The 20,760-nt window shown below is 41.8% G+C and overlaps 1 protein-coding gene and 1 long non-coding RNA gene across 2 annotated transcripts in view; one reads left to right on the plus strand and one right to left on the minus strand.

The window, feature by feature from the left end:
* HMGA2 (high mobility group AT-hook 2) overlaps nucleotides 1–20,760 on the plus strand; it is a 144,424-nt gene that overhangs the window by 46,451 nt on the left and 77,213 nt on the right. The gene's annotated exons all lie outside the window — the stretch shown is intronic.
* LOC129651059 (uncharacterized) lies at nucleotides 16,315–19,360 on the minus strand. Its single transcript, XR_008713984.1, has 3 exons — nucleotides 17,346–19,360; nucleotides 17,071–17,131; nucleotides 16,315–16,675 (listed from the first exon to the last, which is right to left on the minus strand). It is a non-coding gene; the product is annotated as an uncharacterized LOC129651059 (long non-coding RNA).

Consider the following 20,760-nt stretch of genomic DNA (forward strand, 5'->3'; position numbering starts at 1 on the left):
GGATCGAACCCTCATCTCCTGCACTGGCAGGTGGATTCTTTACCACTGAACCACCAGGGAAGCCCAGTAAGCTGCTACACTTCCTTAATCAAAGAGGCAGAAACCTTTGCAAAACACTCAGCTGATGAAATGGCTCACTAAAATGAGTCTAGAAAACTGTTTACTGTTTCCTAACACTCCTGCTGAACTCCACTCACTACCAAGTAGACTTGGATTCATTTTTGTGTAGAGTTCCCTAGGCCAGGTTAGCTTGGCTATATACACATGTTTATCAATTGAAGTAGGGCACTGCTGCTATCGTCATCATGTATCTATACATAAATCAGAGCAAGGCCAGAGGAGGAACATGGTAGACCACAGAGCAACTGAGAAAGATGACAGCAGTGACTAGAAAATAAAACATAATGGTTGTATTTCAGGGACCCTACCCAACAGATGGTAGTTATCATAGCTTTTGAAGTTTCATCTGATTACTTTGCCAACAAAGGCCCATCTAGTCAAGGCTGTGGTTTTTCCAGTGGTCATGTATGGATGTGAGAGTTGGACTATAAAGAAAGCTGAATGCAGAAGAATTGATGCTTTGGAACTGTGGTGTTGGAGAAGACTCTTGAGAGTCCCTTGAACTGCAAGGAGATCCAACCAGTCCATCCTAAAGGAGATCAGTCCTGGGTGTTCATTGGAAGGACTGATGTTGAAGCTGAACCTCCAATACCTTGGCCACCTGATGCGAAGAGCTGACTCATTTGAAAAGACCCTGATGCTGGGAAAGATTGAGGGCAGGAGGAGAAGGGGATGACAGAGGATGAGATGGTTGGATGGCATCACCGACTCAGTGGACATGGGTTTGGGTGGACTCTGGGAGTTGGTGATAGACAGGGAGGCCTGGGGTGCTGCAGCTCATGGGGTCGCAAAGAGTTGGACATGACTGAGTGACTGAACTGAACTGAACTGATAGGTTGATTAATCCTCAAGTCTAACCTGACATTGTAGACCACACTCCTCTCTTGTTATCTGCTGACATAATTGGGGAGAAGTTGAAGTTACCTTCTGTCAATGGGGTAAGTCCTCAGCAATCATAGTAAACTACCCTCCATTGTACCACTCCTCCCTATAAATGGGCTAGAGATTCCTGTTCCATTTCTGTATTTAAGAAAGAATGATCAAACTCTTTTATTTCGAAAGGATACACACGCCCCCAATGTTCATAGCAGCACTACTTACAATAACCAAGACATGGAAGCAACCTAAATGTTCATTTATAGACAAATGGATAAAGAAGATGTGGTGTGTATATACAATGGGATGTTAGCCATTCAGCCATGAAAAAAAATGAAATGATGCCATTTGTAGCAATATGGATGGACCTAGAGATTATCATGGGCTTCCCTGGTGGCTCAGACGGTAAAGAATCTGCCTACAATGTGGTAGACCTGGGTTTGATCCCTGGGTTGGGAAGATTCCCTGGAGAAGGGAAAGGCTATCCGTGCCAGTATTCTTGCCTGGATAATAACATGGACAAAGGAGCCTGGAAGTCTACAAGTCCATGGGGGTCACGAGGAGTCGGATACAATTGAGCAACTTTCACTAGAAAATATCATATGAAGTGAAGTAAGTCAGAGAAGGAAAGACAAATACCATATGATATTACTTATATGCGGAATCTAAAATATGATACAAATGAACTTGTTTACAAAATAGGAACAGACTCATAGACATAACAACATACTTATGGTTACCAAAGGGGAAAGGGGTCAGAGTGGGATAAATTAGGTGTTTGGGATTAGCAGATACAAGCTACTATATATAAAACAGATAAACAACAAGGCCCTACTGTATAGCACAGGGAACTGTATTCAATATCCTGTAATACACCATAATGGAAAAGAACATGGAAATGAATTTTCATATATATGAATATATATGAAATACATTTATTATTTTATATATGCATATATATCATATATTATATATATATAATTCTGCTGTACACCAGAAACTAACAACTTCATGAATCAACTATACTTCAATTTAAAAACAAGAATGGTCAAGAAATACAGTGCACATTTCATTCTGGTATATACTATTTGAGCATCTTTTTTCAATGTAAGTAATGTAAATGGGGCATCTAAACATAGTCCCACTTAATATTCATAATCAATACTTATTAAATGACTCCCAAATATCGGGTTATATTCTAGAAGCCTCAGAATAAACCTTCAAAGGGTACCTTATTGACATAATTTTATAAATGAAACTGAGTTTCGGAAAATTAAAGTAATTTGCACAAATACACAGTTCAATTCTGTCTCTCAGTCGTGTCCAACTCTTTGCAACCCATGGACTGCAGCACACCAGGCTTCCCTGTCCATCACCAATTCCCGGAGCTTGCTCAAACTCATGTCCATTGAGTCAGTGATGCCATCCAACCATCTCATCCTCTGTCGTCCCCTTCTTCCCCTGCCTTCAATCTTTCCCAGCATCAGGGTCTTTTCTAAGAAGTCAGCTCTTCACATCAGGTGGCTGAAGTATTGGAGTTTCAGCTTCAGCATCAGTCCTTCCAATGAACACCCAGGACTGATCTCCTTTAGGATGGACTGATTGGATCTCCTGGCAGTCCAAGGGACACTCAAGAGTCTTCTCCAACATTACAGTTCAAAAGCATCTATTCTTCGGCTCTCAGCTTTCTTTAAGGTCCAACTCTCACATCTAGTAGCCATACATGACTACTAGAAAAACCATAGCTTTAACTAGACAGACCTTTGTCGGCAAAGTAATGTGTTTGCTTTTTGATATACTGGTTGGAGAAGGAAATGGCAACCCACTCCAGTACTCTTGCCTGGAAAATCCCATGGACAGAGAAGCCTAGTAGGCTACAGTCCATGGGGTTACAAAGAGTTGGACACAACTGAGTGACTTCACTTTATTTACTTTACTTTACTTTTTAGGTTGGTCATAGCTTTTCTTCTAAGGAGCAAGCATCTTTGAATTTCATGGCTGCAGTCACCATCTGCAGTGATTTTGGAGCCCAGGAAAATAAAGTCTGTCACTGTTTCTATCGTTTCCCCATCTATTTGCCATGAAGTGATGGTACCGGAGGCCATGATCTTGGTTTTTTGAATGTTGAGTTTTTAAGCCAGCTTTTTCACTCTCCTCTTTTAGGTTCATCAAGAGGCTCTTTAGTTCCTCTTCACTTTCTGCCACAAGGGTGGTGTCATCTGCATATCTGAGGTTATTGATATTTCTCCCAGCAATCTTGATTTCACCTTGTGCTTCATCCAACCTGACATTTTGCATGATGTACTCTGCATATAATGGAGAAGGAAATGGCAACCCACTTCAGTATCCTTGCCTGGAGAATTCCATGGACAGAGGAGCCTGGTGGGCTACAATCCATGGGGTCGCAAAGAGTTGGACAACACTGACTAACACTACACTCTGCATATAAATTACACAAGCAGGGTGACAATATATAGCCTTGACGTACTCCTTTCCAGATTTGGAACCAGTCCGTTGTTCCATGTCCTATTCTAAGTGTTGCTTCTTGACCTGCAAATAGGTTTCTCAGAAGGCAGGTAAGGTGGTCTGGTATTCCCATCTCTTTAAGAATTTCCCACAGTTTGTTGTGATCCACACAGTCAAAGGCTTTGGTGTAGTCAATAAAGCAGAAGTAGATAGTTTTCTGGAATTCTCTTGCTTTATCTGTGATCCAATGGATGTTGGCAAAAGTTAGGGAGTAACAAAATAAGTCTAGAGTCCAGATCTATCATACTCACAAACCCATGATTTTTCAATACTATGTGGCCAATCCAATTAGAAAAATCTGAAAATCTTATAATTTTCAGTCTTTCTTGTACTTGGCTTTCAGATTAAAAGTATTGGTTATGCTTTGCAAAAATGTGGTGCTCAATATTCCAGTTAGATTTAATAAACATTTATTGAGCACTTAATAGGTTCATAAGTAAATAAAATATGGTTCTTAGCATTAAGAACTTAAAATCTAAGGGTAGATATGCATACACTTGAAACTTCTATTTGGAACTCCAGTTATGAGCCAGGAACTATGCTAGGTGCGTTACAAACATTATCTTGCTTTACAATTATATCTTTCTAAGAGTCTTATAAAGTAGATATTTTATAAATATTTTTGCCAAGATGTAAATCGTAAACAAAGATCAATTAGGCCTGTATTCCAACTAGGTAAAATAAGGAAAGTTTTATCAAGAAGATAAATGGCACTTCAAGCTGAGCCCTAAAGAGTATCTGGGATTTTAATAGGATGGCTGGAAGATGAAGTTCCTGGAGAAAGCCTTCCATGCTATGTGAAAAGAAGGAACAAATCAATGAGGGCAGGGAAGTGTAGGGCGTGTTCAAGTGAGAACAGATAGTTTGTATGGGATAGTATAAATTAGGCCCATAGTGTGGGAAGGAAGTGATAATATAGGTCATGAAGACCATGCCCTGCATGCCCAGAGATTAGGCATCATAGGAAATGGGAAGCTATTAAAGACTTTGTCATAAGAGAATGATACATCTGATTTGATTCAGAAAAAAAGTCAGTCAGAAGCCTATATCAATAACCATAGATTGTCTCATGACCAATGCATTAGAATTATTTGCTACAGTCATTTCCTTTAAAACATCATTTTAAAAAAGAGGTATTTAAAATACAGGTAATTAACATTTTATGAGGGCTTCCCTGGTGGATCAGATGGTAAAGAATCCACCTGCAATGCAGGAGACCTGGGTTTGATCCCCGAGTTGGGAAGATCCCTTGGAGGAGGGCATAGCAACCCACTCCAGTATTCTTGCCTGGAGAATCCCCATGGACAGAGGAGCCTGGCAGGCTAGAGTCCCTGAGGTCGCAAAGAGTCGGACACGACTGAACGACTAAGCACACACACAGCATTTTATAAGATGATTTGTATAGTTTTCTAATGCCAGGAGCTGGTAATCACATGCTTTGACTATCTTGAAAGAATTTTCCTCCTTCTAGCCATCTGGTCTAAGTATTAGCAATGAGTCCTCTCCCTTTACTTCTTGTAAACTTGATAGAATTTATTGTATCACTGTTTTGATACATGAGTCTATTGTCACCAATAGATGTAGACTTTGGAGGATTTGGACTGCGGTTTTTGCTTTCTTTAATATCTCCCAAGCTCTGCAGAAACCATTATTACTTCGTGAATACTTGGTGGATGGATGAAGAATTGAATGGAGAGCCCCTAGCTTCACTGTAATTTGCACTCAGCATCAAGGTGAATGCTTAACCCAGGGCCACAGTGAGAAAGCCTTTGGGCCTTCTGAAAACCAGGTTTCTGTAAATTGTCAAATAGAGAAATTCCGTGGTATCTACATATCAGTGGGTTCCACACACATAAATTTGAAATCACTAAATCTAGGCTGATGGAAGAGATTGACCTGGATGAGGGTTTTCTAGCACAGAAGTCAACAGTGAATCATGGTCCAGATCCAGCCGATTGCCTGTTTTTGCATGTCCTGCAGTCTAAGACTGGTTTAAGACTCCCCTGGTGGTCCAGTTGCTAAGACTCCAAGCTCCCAGTGCAGGGGGCCCAGGTTCGATCCCTAGTCTGGAAACTAGACCCCACACACAGCAACTAAGATCCATTTTCTCAGTCTCTCAGTTGTGTCCGATTCTTTGCAATCCCATGGAGTATAGCCCACCAGTCTTCTCTATCCATGGCATTTCCCAGGCAATAATACTGGAGCAGGTTGTCATTTCCATCTCCAGGGGAGCTTCCCAACCCAGAGATCGAACCCATGTCTCTTGCGTCTCCTGCACTGACAGGCAGATTCTATGCCACAAGTGCCACCTGGAAAGCCCTAAGACCCAGTGCAGTCAAATTAACTTTTTTTAAAGAATGGTTTATATATTTTTAAATAATTGAAAAAAGGAATAATAGTAATATGTTGAGACGTGAAAATCAAGTAAGATACAGAAACCAAGTTTCATTATGCAGAAACCAAGTTTTACTGGGATACAGTTACTCTTGCTCACATCCTGTGTCCTGTCTCTGACTATTTTCTCACTACGGTGGCAGAGTTCAACAATTGTCGCAGAGACCACCTGGCCTACACAGTCTAAAATATTTATTCTCTGGCCCTTCAAGAAAAAGTTTGCTCACCCTGGCTGGACTGTGTCTTTCTGGCCTTCTTAATCCATTTATATGGCTTTCTTCCTTTTCTGTGCAAATGGAAAATGAGTTTCAGTTCATTAGAAGCAAGAAACTTGTAGCTTTGCCTTCAGGTTTTTTTCCCCCTCCTTCTCTTGAGAATCTTGAATGTTCTATATATATCTAGATTTGCAAAGCTAAAGAATAATGAGATAGAATATGTTTTATCCATTAGTATATCCCTTTTCTATGGGGATCCTGCAAGTATGGTTTTCTCTTTAGGTTAGAGAGCCGCATTCCTTTTCTAATCATATCCCATTTTTAGTTCACACTCAGGCTGTCAGTTCCACAGAACAATGTCAAATGAGCTTAGGATCTCTTTGTTTTTAATTTTTATTTTTTGGCTCTACTGGGTCTTTGTTGCTGCACGAGCTTTTCTCTAGTTGCAGCAAGCGGGGGCTACTCTCTAGTAACGGTGTGCTGGCTTCTCATTGCGGTGGCCTCTTTGGTTGTAGAGCACAGGCTCTAGGGCACACAGGCTTCAGTAGTTAGAGCACTGAAGTAGTTGCGGCTTGCGGGCTCTTGAGCACAGGCTCAATAGTTGTGACACACGGGCTTAGTTTCTCCGCAGCATGTGGGATCTTCCCAGATCAGGGATCAAACTCATGTCTCCTGCGTGGGCAGGCAAATTCTTTACCACTGAACCACTGGGGAAGCCCTTTAGGATCTCTTGAAAACCTCTTCCAGAGGCCTCTGCCAGTGTCTTACCCGGGGAGTTTTCCTCAAAAAGGCTCAGGGATAGTGGAATAACCTTGGATAATGATCAGTATATTTCACCTTCCTGTTTGGTGTGTTAATGCCATCTGTGCACTGTGGTTTTGTTTGCACTTCTCAGCATCATCACTTTCGGAGCTTTTAGGGCCTAAAGCTGCAGCCATTCTGAAATATCAAGGAGGCAACAGGACCCAAAGTGAAAAATATTCCCACCTCGTCAGGTCTGTCATTCACCCCTGAGGCAAATGTGATCTGGCTTCCATCCCCTTCATCCCACGGAAAGCACTCGACTTCATCAGGAACTTGCTGGCTGCCAAATCCTAGGGATGCGTCTCAGTCCTCATCCTGATGTCTTTTTTGAAGGATCTGGACTTTGACCATTCTACCCTCTTTCACGCTCTCTCTCCTTGGTTCCCAGAACAAAATCTAGTCCTGACATTTGCTCTCTTTTTTCCCGAAAGCTCCTCGGAGCTGCTAGGTGCTTCTCTTTTCACCTGCCCTTCCCACATTTCTTGTCTCCAGGGAGACAAGTGGAACCCACTGTGTTTCACTAGATGTGTCCGTTCTGAGTAGACTCCTGACATCTGTGTTTCGGCTGTTAGCTCCATTTCGGGGACTGTACCCATAGCTATCATGAGTGTGCTGTCACTCATCCGATCACCCTGAACTCCTTTCTTTCTGCATTTTCAACACGCACAGAGTCCTGTCATTTATTTACTGTACCATATGTTTTGAGTTTTCTTTTCCTCCGTTCTCACTGCTGCTTCCTTTGTTCAGGCCCTCATCATCCCTCCCTTGAACTCTTTGCACTGGTCTCCTGCTAGTTTCCCCCGCTGACTCTAGTCCTCTGTCTCCAACCACCCTCAATACTCCTGCAAGCGCTGTTTCCAAGACCAAATGCCTCCAATGGCTTCCATTCACCCAAGGGCAGAAGTTTACATTTCTTATGTTGCTTCTGGCATTAGGCTTAGTTTCTCATCTTGCCTCATCATCTTCTGGTTGTTATCTTCGCTCCATTAGTACGGAAAGCCTAGTCTTTCTGAAACCTCTATTGGTTATTTCGCGCCTCCGCTCTGATTGTTGTATTCTTGACCTTCGTCTCCATCTGGAGAAATCTCGCACACCTCCCAAACCCCAGTTCAAATATGGTTCTCCGTCTCCCGAAATGACCACCCCCTCCTCTTTGCCATCATTGGAGTTTTGCACACTCCCTGAGGAGAACACAGCTCACAGTGTACTATAATTGTTTGTTTACCCTTTTTCACACAGAGGACTCTGTCTCCTCCCTCACTGTATTTTCAGTTCTTAGCACACAGTCTATCTCAGGAAAAGCATCCAAGAAACGAATGTGTCCAACCTGCATGTCAGTATCTACACCATGTCCTCTGGGTGCAGTTATGTTGCCAGGCATGTTAGAAATGAATGGTGCTAGGAAATCCAAGTAGGCCAGTTATCAGCAGAAAAGGTTTATTTCCTTCTCTTAATATTTAATTTGTGTTGAATCTAGGCTGAGTGTATGTGGCTATATATAGTCACTCTAGAAGTCAGGTGTGGGAAGATTGGTATTTATTTTAATAGACCAGAGTGAAAGAGAAGAGGAGAGACTTCTAATGTAATTATTAGTGAGTCACATACATTAAAGTTTAATTTCTCATACTGATACAGAGAGAGCTTGGTAGAAAGCTTAGTGTCTAATTAGTCATATAAAGTATGTGAATATGTGTAATATTAAATATATGTATATGTACATATATATTTAAATGTCAGCTTTATAACATTACTAAGTTGACGGTAAAGCATCTGTCTACAGTGCAGGAGACCCAGGTTCTATCCCTGGGTGGGGAAGATCTCCTGGAGAAGGAAATGGCAACCCACTCCAGTATTCTTGCCTGGAAAAATCCCATGGACGGAAGAGCCTGGTGGGCTACAGTCCATGGGGTCGCAAAGAGTCGGACACGACTGAGCAACTTCACATAAGTTATAATTTATTATAGTCATCCTCAGGAAATTATCATTGTAAGCCCCATAATAAACACAGGGGACTTTAGGGGCTTCCCTAGTGGTCCAGTGGTTAAGATTCCGAGCTCTCAGTGTAGGGGGGATGGGTTCAATCCCTGGTCAGGGGACTAAGATCCCACATGCCAAGCAGGGCAGCCAAAAACAGGAACAAAAAAAAACACAAGGGACTTCATGGGGTTAACCTGTGGGGTTAAACATATCGTCCCTGCTTTATAGAACTCAAAAATCATATACATAAAAAGATAAGTAATAAGGCTGTTTAAAGTAAGCCAATTAATGGCAAATAATAAATGAGATTCCATTTTGTATCCTGGAAGAGGAAATGGCAACCCACTCCAGTATTCTTGCCTGGGGAAATTCCATGGACAGAGGAGCCTAACAAGCTATAGTCCATGGGGTCTCGACAGGGCCACACATGACTTAGTGACTAAACACCAATAACACCTTACTATAGCTCTGTGCACACAGTGGGTGTTTAATAAGTATTTGCTTAGTGAATGAAGTGACAATGGGACAGACCAAATTTGTAATAATTTTTCAATTGTCCTTCCTTCACATTTTGCATTTACCTGGAGTCGGGTCTTGCTCTATTTTTGACACTAGTTAGTTGTTCGTAAGAGTAAGAATTTATCCTTAATGCTTTTCATAGATCTCAGATAAAGCTTAGTTTTGTTTTACAAGTTGGAAATCAAATTAATAAAATATAATGTGAATAATAAGTGTATACATAAAGCATAAAAGTAACAAATATATAAAAATGTATATCATTTAAAGCTCTGTAAAGTCTGCTGCTTCACTGAAGGCTTTGTCAGTCTTGCTGAAACACGTTGGGTGAAAGTGTAAAGTCTTTAATGACATGAGGCAAATATTCAGGAAATTTTAACTGTTGTCTTTTCAATGGGAGCAAATTGTTTCAGACAACAAATTGTAGGTTTCCAATAGGAAGGAAACCAACTAAACATGTGGTTCCTTCTAGAAGTTGTTTTAGTCTTTTTCAGAAGGAGGTTTAGGGTGATTCCAGGTGCCTCACCAGCTTCATTGCAGTGGAATACAGGTAACCTGTGTACACTCGATCTTTGCCAATTTGTGATACCTACCAGGCAGCCCAGATTTACCCATGGAACCTCCTTATGGCTTAACAAAGTATCTTAAAAAAAAAAAAAGAATGGATGATCATGTTCTAATTCATCTATTTTTCTGTATCTATATAGAAAGGTTAATATTTTCATGTGCATGCATGCTAAGTCCCCTCAGTCATTTCCGACTCTTTGCAACCCCATAGTCTATAGACCACCAGGCTCCTCTGTCCATGGGATTCTCCAGGCAAGAACTGTGGAGTGGATTGCCATTTCCTCCAACAGGGGATCTTCTCGACCCAGGGATTGAACCCCAGTCTCTTACATCTCCTGCATTGGCAGGCAGGTTCATTACTACTGATGCCACCTGGGAAGCCCCTAATATTTTCACAAGTATGCTTAACTGTTAGGGATTTCAAATGGTCATCCCCAAGGCCCTCTTCTTCGCCTTTTCCAGTTTGGAACTCCATCTTATGGAAATAGCCATGTTTTGAAGCAGGTGTAGCTCTTTCTGCAAGTTTCTCCAGTGCAAGCAAATTGGAATCTCACAGGTCTGCATGTACTCCTGTCTTCTCTTCCCTCTTTACTCAACCAGAAAGAAGATTTTCCGCAGTAATAGTCTTGTAGAAGTACCATCTTGGAGCTTGATGCTATTGCCATAGTGAATTTCACTTTTCAAAACTATACATGTGTAAAAATAAAAAGGAACAGTTATATCTTAATAGGGTTCATGCAGCAGGTAATTATTCCAAAGTAGCTCCAAACTGAATTTTCACTTCTCCATTCTCATCTTGGAAGACACGTTGACAGTGGCTCAGCCCATGCTTTCTTTGGTTATCTAATTGACAGTAATATCAGATGGACCTTATGTAATTGAGTAGCTGTATGTTCTTAAATGAGTAAATAGTATTATTCCAAGTTGACCTATTGACATAATCTCGAAGACCATGTCATTTATAACACCTCAGTTTATTATTTCAACCATCACACTGGCTTGCAGAGAATTCCTTCTTTAAATCACTGTACTTTTTTTTTTTTTAATTCCAAGGCTTATTTCAGTCATAAGTCCATTCTCTATGAGGTGGAACTACCAATGTGATAGCAGTGACTTTCCTTTTTTAAATTTGCTTTTCATTTGAATTATCTTCACTGTCTTAAGAAACGAGCAAGGTTCGTCAGTAGAGAAAGAGCTCATCGCCACTCCAGCTATTTTTAAAGGCTTTGATTTTTTAAAAATGGTTAGATGGAAACGATAGAACTATGATTCAACTAGGCTGCCCCTGGCCTCCATTTATTCTTTTATTGTTGCTTCATGTTTTTCAATAACACTGTTTCTTTAGAAAGTCTTTCTTTTTTCCCTAAACTACTTGCTATATAAGAATGTAGCAACTAGAGATCATTTTAATACATGTTTATAAATAATTCACCTTAGCTGAGCTGGTCTGTTGATTAAGTAAGTATGTATTAAAGACACTTTTTTCCCCCTATAAAACAGCAGTTCTGTATAATGTTTTTCATAGAATGAATTCTAATTTCCTCAAAATTCATCAAATATTGTATTTCAATATTTTCAGGAGATGTGCCGTGCTGTGCTTAGTTGCTCAGCTGTGTCCAATTCTTTTCGACCCATGGGCTGTAGCCCACCAGCCTCCTCTTTCCATGGGGATTCTCCAGGCAAGAATAGTGGAGTGGATCGCCATGCCCTCCTCCAGGGGATATTCCCAACCCAGGGATTGAACCCGGGTCTCCCACTGCATTACAGGCAGATTCTTTACAGTCTGAGCCACCAGGGAAGCCCATTAGTACACTCACTCCCAAATCATGGTATCAAATATAAATCAGATATGTTTAAAAAGTGATGGAAAATATCTTATTTGATAATTCTTTATTTGCCAATAAGTTACTTTGTAGAAGGCAATGTCAAATAGTCCCATTCCTCTCCTAATTTTGACCTGTATTCAACTATACATCTAGTTTTTCTTTCAAGAAGGCCACATCCTAGGAACCCAGAAAAGGATTCTATCTGGGTAATTCTCAATTTCTCTTTGTATCATTTACAAAGCAGGCAAAACCACTCCTGACATTTGATTTTTGAAAACCATAAAATCATTTCACCACCAAAGCCCAAACTTTCTAAATCAAATTTCGACTGAAGAACAAATACTTTTGTCATTTATAAACCTTTGAAGCTGGGGGCTCACGTCGAACTTTCCAGACAGCCCTCAACAAAACCATATCAACCCATGTCTCTGAAGCACATTACATTATACAGTGCTCCCCATGTACGAGCCATGTTGGCCACTGAAGGAAAAGAACTTAACTCTTGCGTAGGCCAGTTTGTTGGTGTGGGGGTGACAGGTGTGCTCCAGCGAGGCCACTGGGAGAGGTGGAGTGTGGGGGTGCCTGTTGGAGGGTGCAGGGAGCTGGCCCTTTGCACTCCACTTGCAAGGCTCGTTCTTTGTAGCTCTGGTTTGTGATGTGATTTATGGGATCTGCAGCTCACGGGCCATACATCACCTTCCTGGTCGGCTTTGTTGACACCTTGTCACATTCTTGTGGGCTTGAGGAATTCATTGTTCTTGTTTGAACCGATAAGAACCCAAAAAAAAAGAAAATGAAAAAAAAAAAGTTTTCTCACTGAGACCTTGGGAAAGGCCGAGGGGGTGGAACGTTGACGTGGAGCAGCGAGGCTGTACTTTCCCAAGCAGAGCAGCCTCGCCACCTTCTCCTGCCCCAGGAAGCCTCACCCTGAGGTGTGCAGCTCTGGGTGCACCCCGGAAGTCGTTTTCTGGTTGTGAGGTGTCTCTTTTTTGCTGAGATGGGACGGGAGAGGGGCTTCAGGAGGAGTAAAGAAGAGGAGGGAGTTTTCCTTTCAGAAATGGGAGCTAGACTGGCTAAGAAGAGCTGCCAGTGGAAGGTAAAATGACCCTGGGCACTGGGGAATGTAAAGCACGCAGTGACTTTTGATGTGAGCCGGTCTCTTCGAAGTTCATCCTTTGTAGAGCGTGCTCTTCGGGCATGCTGCCATGCTGACCTCTCCCCTTTGATGTGTAGCGCCCCATGCCTCACTTAGTATTTTGGCAGCCCGCACAGGCTGCCATCTGAGGCCAGCACTTGAAGAGAGTAGAACTTTTCAGAATAGCAACTCATAGAGCCACTGATGTATACAGAGGATATTACTTCCTGTTTCCACAGAACAAATGCATGATCTGCCTGCTGCTTTTGTTTTTATTTTTTTATAAAGATCTTTGCAGAATAATCTCTCTGATAACTTTGCTTCAGAAAACAGAATGGCTTAAACTTCTTTTTATCCAAGAAAAGTAACAGGTCAGATCATATAAACCACCTCATGGGATCCTTAGTGCTCATACTTCCTGTGTGAAAACAAGAGGTTTTCTTTGAGAGCAGCTTAGCACAAACACAGTCCATTCACTAATATTCTCTGTCATCAGCTTTTGTTGATTGGAAGGAGAAGAACCGATTCGCACCCCAGCCAAGGGCTGGTGTCCAGGGAGTTTAGCATTTTTGTGTTGTACTGTTAACAAGTTCATGTGTCCTGTCGTAAATCCCTTCACCTGGAAGCATCATTCACACATCCCCGCTAGGAACCTCATGTTGAACTGGAGCCACAGCTTCTTAAAACGGCTCTTGCAACCACGTTTCCTGTAGAAGGCATGTGTACAAACTCCTTCTGGCACTTGATTTGCCAAGCAGTTACTGTGCTGCGAACAAGGAATGCTGGAAGAACTGCCAAGGTAGGTGGTCGGAGAATAAGACTGAAGAGTTGACATTGTGATAATACTGAATGCAAATGAAAGTGACCTAATAAATGTATGATAATACAGTGATTGCATGATTAAAGTGAGAGACTAGTTTTGGAAGGCATACACTTTGTGTGTGGGTCATCTGTCTTGCTCTGAACTGCTGTTTTTTGACTAATATTTAAATGTCTAAATATATGCAATGCTGTCCGCATCGGCATCAAACCTCTAACACACATCCAGCTTTGAAAATCTACAAGCCCAGATCCTCCCATTCCTTACAATGCTGATGAGCCTGCCAGTTCTGCTTCTGCCTTTTCTCTTAGCTCAGAAGCTACTCTGGCTTCCAGAATTAAGTTTATTGACAGTGTTTCACTGCTCTCTGCTGGAGAAGCCCAAAGCTAGGCCTGGCTTCCAGGGCTCAAATCATTTGCAAGGAATGCAGGTAAGATGTCTCAGCTGATAAACTCCCCGCCTCTGAAATTCACCTTAACACAAGACTTACCCATGCTTGTCATAGATCACAGCTGAAAAGCCATGGTGTGCAGACTAGGAACGGGTTTCTCAGAGAGGAAGATGGGTAAGATGAAAATAGATCGCTGCCCAATCTCCAATTTGTTACGTCCAAAGTTGTCCCATATAAAGCTAATGCATGTGGTGGTACACAGAAACGTGCACCGTTCTCAAGTTAACTCCCATCCTTCCGTTTTGACACACAGATATATACCTTATTCTGCTACATACGTCTGAGATGATCATCCCCCAGCCCCTCAAAAAAGAAAAGAAAGCTCTCTTGGCCAAACTATTTATTTCTTCTAAACTCTTTCTTTAGTATGTGCGTGTCTGGAGAAAAGAGATCAAAAGTATTTAATCAAATAAACCAAGAGTGTGTTAGGGACATTTTTTCCTAAAATATTTTCTAGGCAGGAATAAATATTAATTTCCACCTAAATTTTCATGAACACAAATCCATACCTTCACTGAAATGTTACACTTCTCAAGCATGAAACAAAAGTACAAGTGCAGAAAGAAAAACAGCCAACGCTTTTGATGAGTATTGTTTTTCATATCCATTTTGAGTATGTGTATACTCATCAATTTATGCATGTGCGCATGTGTGATTATCACGTATATTATACATATGTATGTTTTGAAGGGATAAGCCTAGTACATCTCCAGAGTGGACTATGCTCTTTTAGGCTCTTTTCAGTCTGGCATCTTTTAACTTAAAAACAACTTGATGAATAGAAATCATAAAAAGCCATGTTAGAACAGCATTAAAGTGCTCTTCTATTCTACAGCATTCCAAGTGAATTATTGCTGTGCTGTCAAAGAAAACAAAAACATTTGGGAAGGACTGTTTATTTTACAGTGGTTGACCAAAAGTATGCAAGTGGTTATAAAAAAATGTAGACAGCTAACGATGGGAGGTGCCACTTGCACATTCTGAAATCCATTCACAAGCCTTTGACACTGACTCCCGATCACAATCACGAGAGATAATATTAGAGGCAAACACATTTTCCATGGGGAAGATACTAGCGCTTTCAGAGCCGTGCTCATTCAGAGCAAACAAATAAAACGACTATTTTCTATCCTGTATCACTGGCATCTTATCACAGAGCCTGCTGGCATGATATGTTTTTCTTCCAAGAAGAGCAAGGAAATTTTTGCAAAAATATTTCTCTAGGAGGTTACGGCAACATGATCTTTTTTTGTGCTGTACAGCCTTTGTATTTAAAGGTTAAAATAAAAACTGCCATTGACAGTGTTAATAGTCTTTCATTAAACAAATACATGATTTTTAAGCTAGATAAGAAATTAAAAATCCTTAACACAGTCCCTTTGTATTAAAGATAATAAAATGTATAATCAGAGAAGATAAATTACTTGTTTTAAAGTTGCATTAGCTAGGCAGTGTGGAGGGATGAGAGTTAGAAATAGGAGGTTGCTGTTTCTGAGATGGCTCAGTGGTAAAGAATCCTCCTGCCAATGCAAGAGACGCAGGAGATGTGGATTTGATCCTTGGGTCAGAAAGACCCTCTGGAGTAGGAAATGGTAACCCACTCCAGGATTCTTCCCTGCAAAATCCCATGGTCAGTGGAGCCTGGTGGGCTTCAGTTCATGGAGATCACAAAGAATCTAATGCAACTGAGCATGCTCGCACACACAGGCTATACAGAGTGAAGACCTCATTAATACTTCCTGGGAAATGCTTATTTTAATGTTTAAGGATTTCTCATTAGTGAAGGGACCAAGGAATCTAGGTCCCAGGGTTTAAGTTTCTTTTACTTTTAAAAAAAATTCACTGATAAATCAGCATCCACTTAACCTTCTGGTAGATTTATCACCAGATATATTTTTGAGAAATGAGAATGGTCATAACCAGCTCTAATTATCTTTATCACGGGGTGAACGATAAGATATGAAAAGCTCTTTGATAGTTCCTAGCATGATTCTTTCACATCAAGCCACTCCATAAACATTGATTGAAAGAATTCCTTCCTGTCGACGCCATTGCAGCTTGTTTTCTGGGTGGTGTGCGTTGTAGGAAGACCCCACGTCATAAGAGTAACCTTGTGATAAACGGACAGACAGCTTAACCACCATTCACACGTATTAGATGCTTTGGGCATCCGGCTTTCCTAACACTGTGCCCCCAGAGTGGAGAGAGTGAAAGAAAAAGAGAGGAATTGGAATCAGAATCACGTGCATCTGAGCCCCTACCTCAGCAGCTCCTTCTGGTCCCTGAGGGTCTCCAGGCTCGGAGAGTTTTGTGTAGTGTTGGCCCGAGAGACGGTTGTCCTTTGGACAGCTCAGCTGTGTCTGTCTCCTCACCGAAACAGCATCCGATTTTGTTCAGATGTAGCATTTGCCTTCCCTCCGTGACATCCTTGGGTTAATCACGTGCTTGCTGGCCAGGATATGTAAATAAAACTTGGCTACAAAACACTTAAAGGATTATGAAGCAATCTTGCTTAATAGTAGTGAAACAAAACAAAACACCACTCCAGCAAATCCTCGTGTGTGCTACTAAGTCATGGAAAGATCCAGTTATGACTGGAACTGTCCTGGCCTGAGTATTGTCCTAGACTCAGAAAGAGAGAGAGAGAGGGAGAGAGAGTGGGGGAGGATGACAGGGAGAGGAGAAACTGTGCTGCAGACAGCCCCAGCATGCGATCCCTGCAGGCAATTGCTAATGAGGACGCGGAGCCGGTGGAGGGAGCCTGCTAATCCGGGGAACCCGCCTTTCCCACCCGTGCTGGGATGACTGAGTCACCACCGCTTACACATCCTTGAACTGCACACCTTTTCCTGTGTGCTCAGAGGTGGCCTGGACCCAGGGAGGACCTCCCCAGGAGATTGCAGTCTGCAGAAAGAGAGATTCAGATGTGTGTGCCTGTGGCAGGGGGGTGTTCCTGTGTGGCTTTGCAGTTAAAGCTGTCCATCTCCTGTCCTTGGCCGGTTGCTAGCACGGGACCACGAAGCATCCCCCTCCAAGTTGTCTATCAGCAAAGCCGTCTACTCTGACCGGAGGGAAACGAGCGTGGAAACCCCAGGTGGCTCTGCGTGCCAAGAGCAACCTTAGTCAATGAGAGAGCTCAGCAGATGGCGGGGTCCTGCGTGCCGACCTTTCTGCTGCTCGTAGGAGAATCATGTGCTGCTATTTCTGTGGCTTCTGCCAGTTGGCCCCTGCCCACCTTTTCTGTTCATACTAAAGCGGCCAGGAACTGAGCGAAAGAGGAAGCCTCCTCGGCTGTGCTCCGGGCTGCTCTGCCAGGAGTGCGTCTGTAGTAGGTCCAGCAGCAAAAACAAAACAGGGCAGAGCCGGGGGAGGCCCCGGCCAGAGCAGCTGAGCGTGGAAACAAAGAAGCCCGCCAGCAGCAGCAGCAGGCTGTGGAATGTCAGGCTAGAAGGGAACTTTCAGAGTGGCCACATCGTCTCCAAGAAGGGAAACTGAGGCCAGAGAGAAAGTAGCAATATCTGGGCAGTGGCTGAACCAGGTCTGCTGAGGACCTATCCACACCGCTGTTGGATTTTTAATAGCTCTGGGGTTGACAGTGCAGCCCTGGACAATTTAGTCTCCCGGACCTCAGTCATCTCATCTATAAAATGGGGATCAGACTAGATCCTCCCTCCTCCTATGAGTCGCTCTGAAAATTAAATGAGGAAGTGTAAGCAAAAGCACTTGGTGGCGTGCCTGGCCGTTAGGAAGTGCTCGGTACACGTTGGCTGGTCTCCTATGATCAGGGACTTGAGATGCCACTGAATCAAGAAAGAGAGATAGGGAATTGTTCCTACATATCTGATCTGTGAAACGTTTTCTAATTTGAAGGCCTTTCCCAAGGAGAGGTAAGCACATTTGATTAAGACCAGGCTGATTTTGTGATTTTTCTCAGTGTTGATGTGATTGGAATGTTTAATCAAGCAGCAGACTCCCCCTTCCAGGAAGAGCCCAACTGCAATAACGAGGAGGAAGCGGGTAATGTGAGACCTCTGGAATTGTTGCCGGTCAGACTTCCTGAATGCGGGGTTTATCCCCTTTGTGAAAGCCAATTCTGAACCTTCCTGACTGAGAGTTTAGAATAGTCGGCTTCGAAGTTACATTCTGACTGAAAAATGCTTCCTACAAGCTGAGGAATTGCTCTAGGGGTAAAAGAAGGGAGGAAGTGGTGAATAATACTGCATTTTGCAGAAAAGGCTAATGATAGATGATTTTGCCCCCTTAGGCCCAGGTGTAAGGAAGGAATTAGGAACCAGCTTCCCTTCACTTCACTTGTAACACTTAATTCCCAAAGTGCTTTACATCAAGTTCTGACACCAGCTGGTTGGCAATCAGTTAGAGATCACAATACAAGAACAGTGACCATGTACTGAGCCCTCACTGGAGTCTCAGGTATTGTGCAAAAACACAGTGTATTTGTAATCCCACTTCATTTCCACAACAGCCACATGAAATATTTCCCTGTTTTGCGATGAGAAAAGTGAAGCTTGAAGAAGTTAAATAACTCACCCAAGATCATGCAGCTAGTAAACGCTCCTATGCTCTTACCTTAGCCAGTGTACCATGCCCTGCTTTCCTCTTAATGGTAACCTTTCTTCTAACCTGAATCTCTGTGGCCCGCCGTTTTTTTTTTTTCCCCTGTAAATTTAAGACTGCACTACATTCTTGCCAAGGCTACTTCTTTCAAAATTCTAAATGTTTCCAGAAAGAGGTACAGTTTATAATAAGGAATCTTACTTTCCAAATAAATTCTACCCTATTAAAATCAAAGAACCAGTTGCCTTTCTTTTTCCTCTTTTTTGGTATGTATGTGTCATTCAAGTTACAGAATTCAGAAAGGGATTAAAAACTGGGAAAAACCGTCATGTGGTATTTTGATATATGTGCAAGCCCAGTGACTCTAATGAAAAAGGAACATTTTTACGAAATTACGCCTGCCCAGTTGATCCTGATAAGTTTAATAGTTTAATCCTGATAAGTATATGAATGCACAGGTGTATCTCCTTTTGTTGTCAGAAGCAAACGGTAAACTTTATTTGTGCTGGGCTTTATTTCAAGAAAGACTGTGTGTTCATGCATATTATAATAATTTATATCCCCAAGGTAAGCCATCTAGATATCTCAGCATTATTACTTTACTAAGGGAAATTTCTCTATCAAAAATTTTTATGTTCTAGTGGAATTATGCCTCTAAGTTCTCAATATTTATCAGTATCTTTGAAATTTTGTTAGTTAGCCAATGGCACCCCACTCCACTACTCTTGCCTGGAAAATCCCATGGGCGGAGGAGTCTGGAGGGCTGCAGTCCATGGGGTCGCTAAGAGTCAGACATGACTGAGCGACTTCCCTTTCACTTTTCACTTTCATGCCTTGGAGAAGGAAATGGCAACCCACTCCAGTGTTCTTGCCTGGAGAATCCCAGGGACAGGGGAGCCTGGTGGGCTTCCGTCTATGGGGTCGCACAGAGTCGGACACAACTGAAGCGACTTAGCAGCTGCAGCAGCAGCCTCATCGAGATTACTGTGTGCTAATAATCACTACCTGTGTGGCCTTGGACAATTTTCTTAAGCTCTCTGAGCCTTAGTTACTTCAGCCACAAAATGGGAATTATAATGGGATCATCATATTATTATAAAGGATTGTTAAGAGCATTAAATGAGTTAATTTTGTAAAGTGCTCCAGATTGTTCCTGACACACAGTAGTAACTAATATTTTTAATCACTGATGATTTCCAAACAAATTTGCTAAGAACTGTATCCATTAAGTTTTCAATCATAATGAGCCTTCAGCTTATTCTGTTTTTATTGGTATTCAGCATTATAAAGTTTGCTTTTTTCATTTCTCACTGATGTCTATAAATTGCATTTACTTAGAAAGGCTTTTAAGAAACTTTCATATTTCTTTTACTTCATCCTCTCTTTAGTAAGTGGTGACTTACTGTTTATTTTATCCTTCGAATTTTATCTAGAGCAGCTTTTGACTTTAAACTGTGACATATAATGCATCAAATTACACTCATTGAATTGATTTACTCTGAACTGCAGATTATTATAGGTAGAATTTGCCCTCATTTTTTTTCTTGGTGTCCAAGTTTCAAAGAAACATGTTTTTGGTCCTAGTCATGGTAAATAGTGGGTTTTTAAATGACATCATGAGATACATATTTCTCAGATACAAAAGTTTGTTGTTATGTTCTTTTGGCCAGAAAAGACTCCTCTTCCTGGGAAATGTAGCCACAGAATGCTGGGTTTGAGTTTTATTAATATCCTTGTAGATTGAAAACAAAATGTTTTCCCTCCCCGTTTTTGTTCTTTTCCATTTGGCAAACCCGGTGATTTGCCACATGAGCCAATGTGTGTCTCATTTGCTTATTTTCTGTGCACTAGCAGCCCTGGTGATGTCATCTGGAATGTGCACAGTCTCTGGGAATAAATAACGTGTTGGAACAAAGTTTTCTTTGAGGCAGCAGAAGCATTCATGCACCTTACAGTAC

This window comes from Bubalus kerabau, chromosome 1, assembly GCF_029407905.1.
Source record: "Bubalus kerabau isolate K-KA32 ecotype Philippines breed swamp buffalo chromosome 1, PCC_UOA_SB_1v2, whole genome shotgun sequence".
NCBI lineage: Eukaryota > Metazoa > Chordata > Mammalia > Artiodactyla > Bovidae > Bubalus > Bubalus kerabau.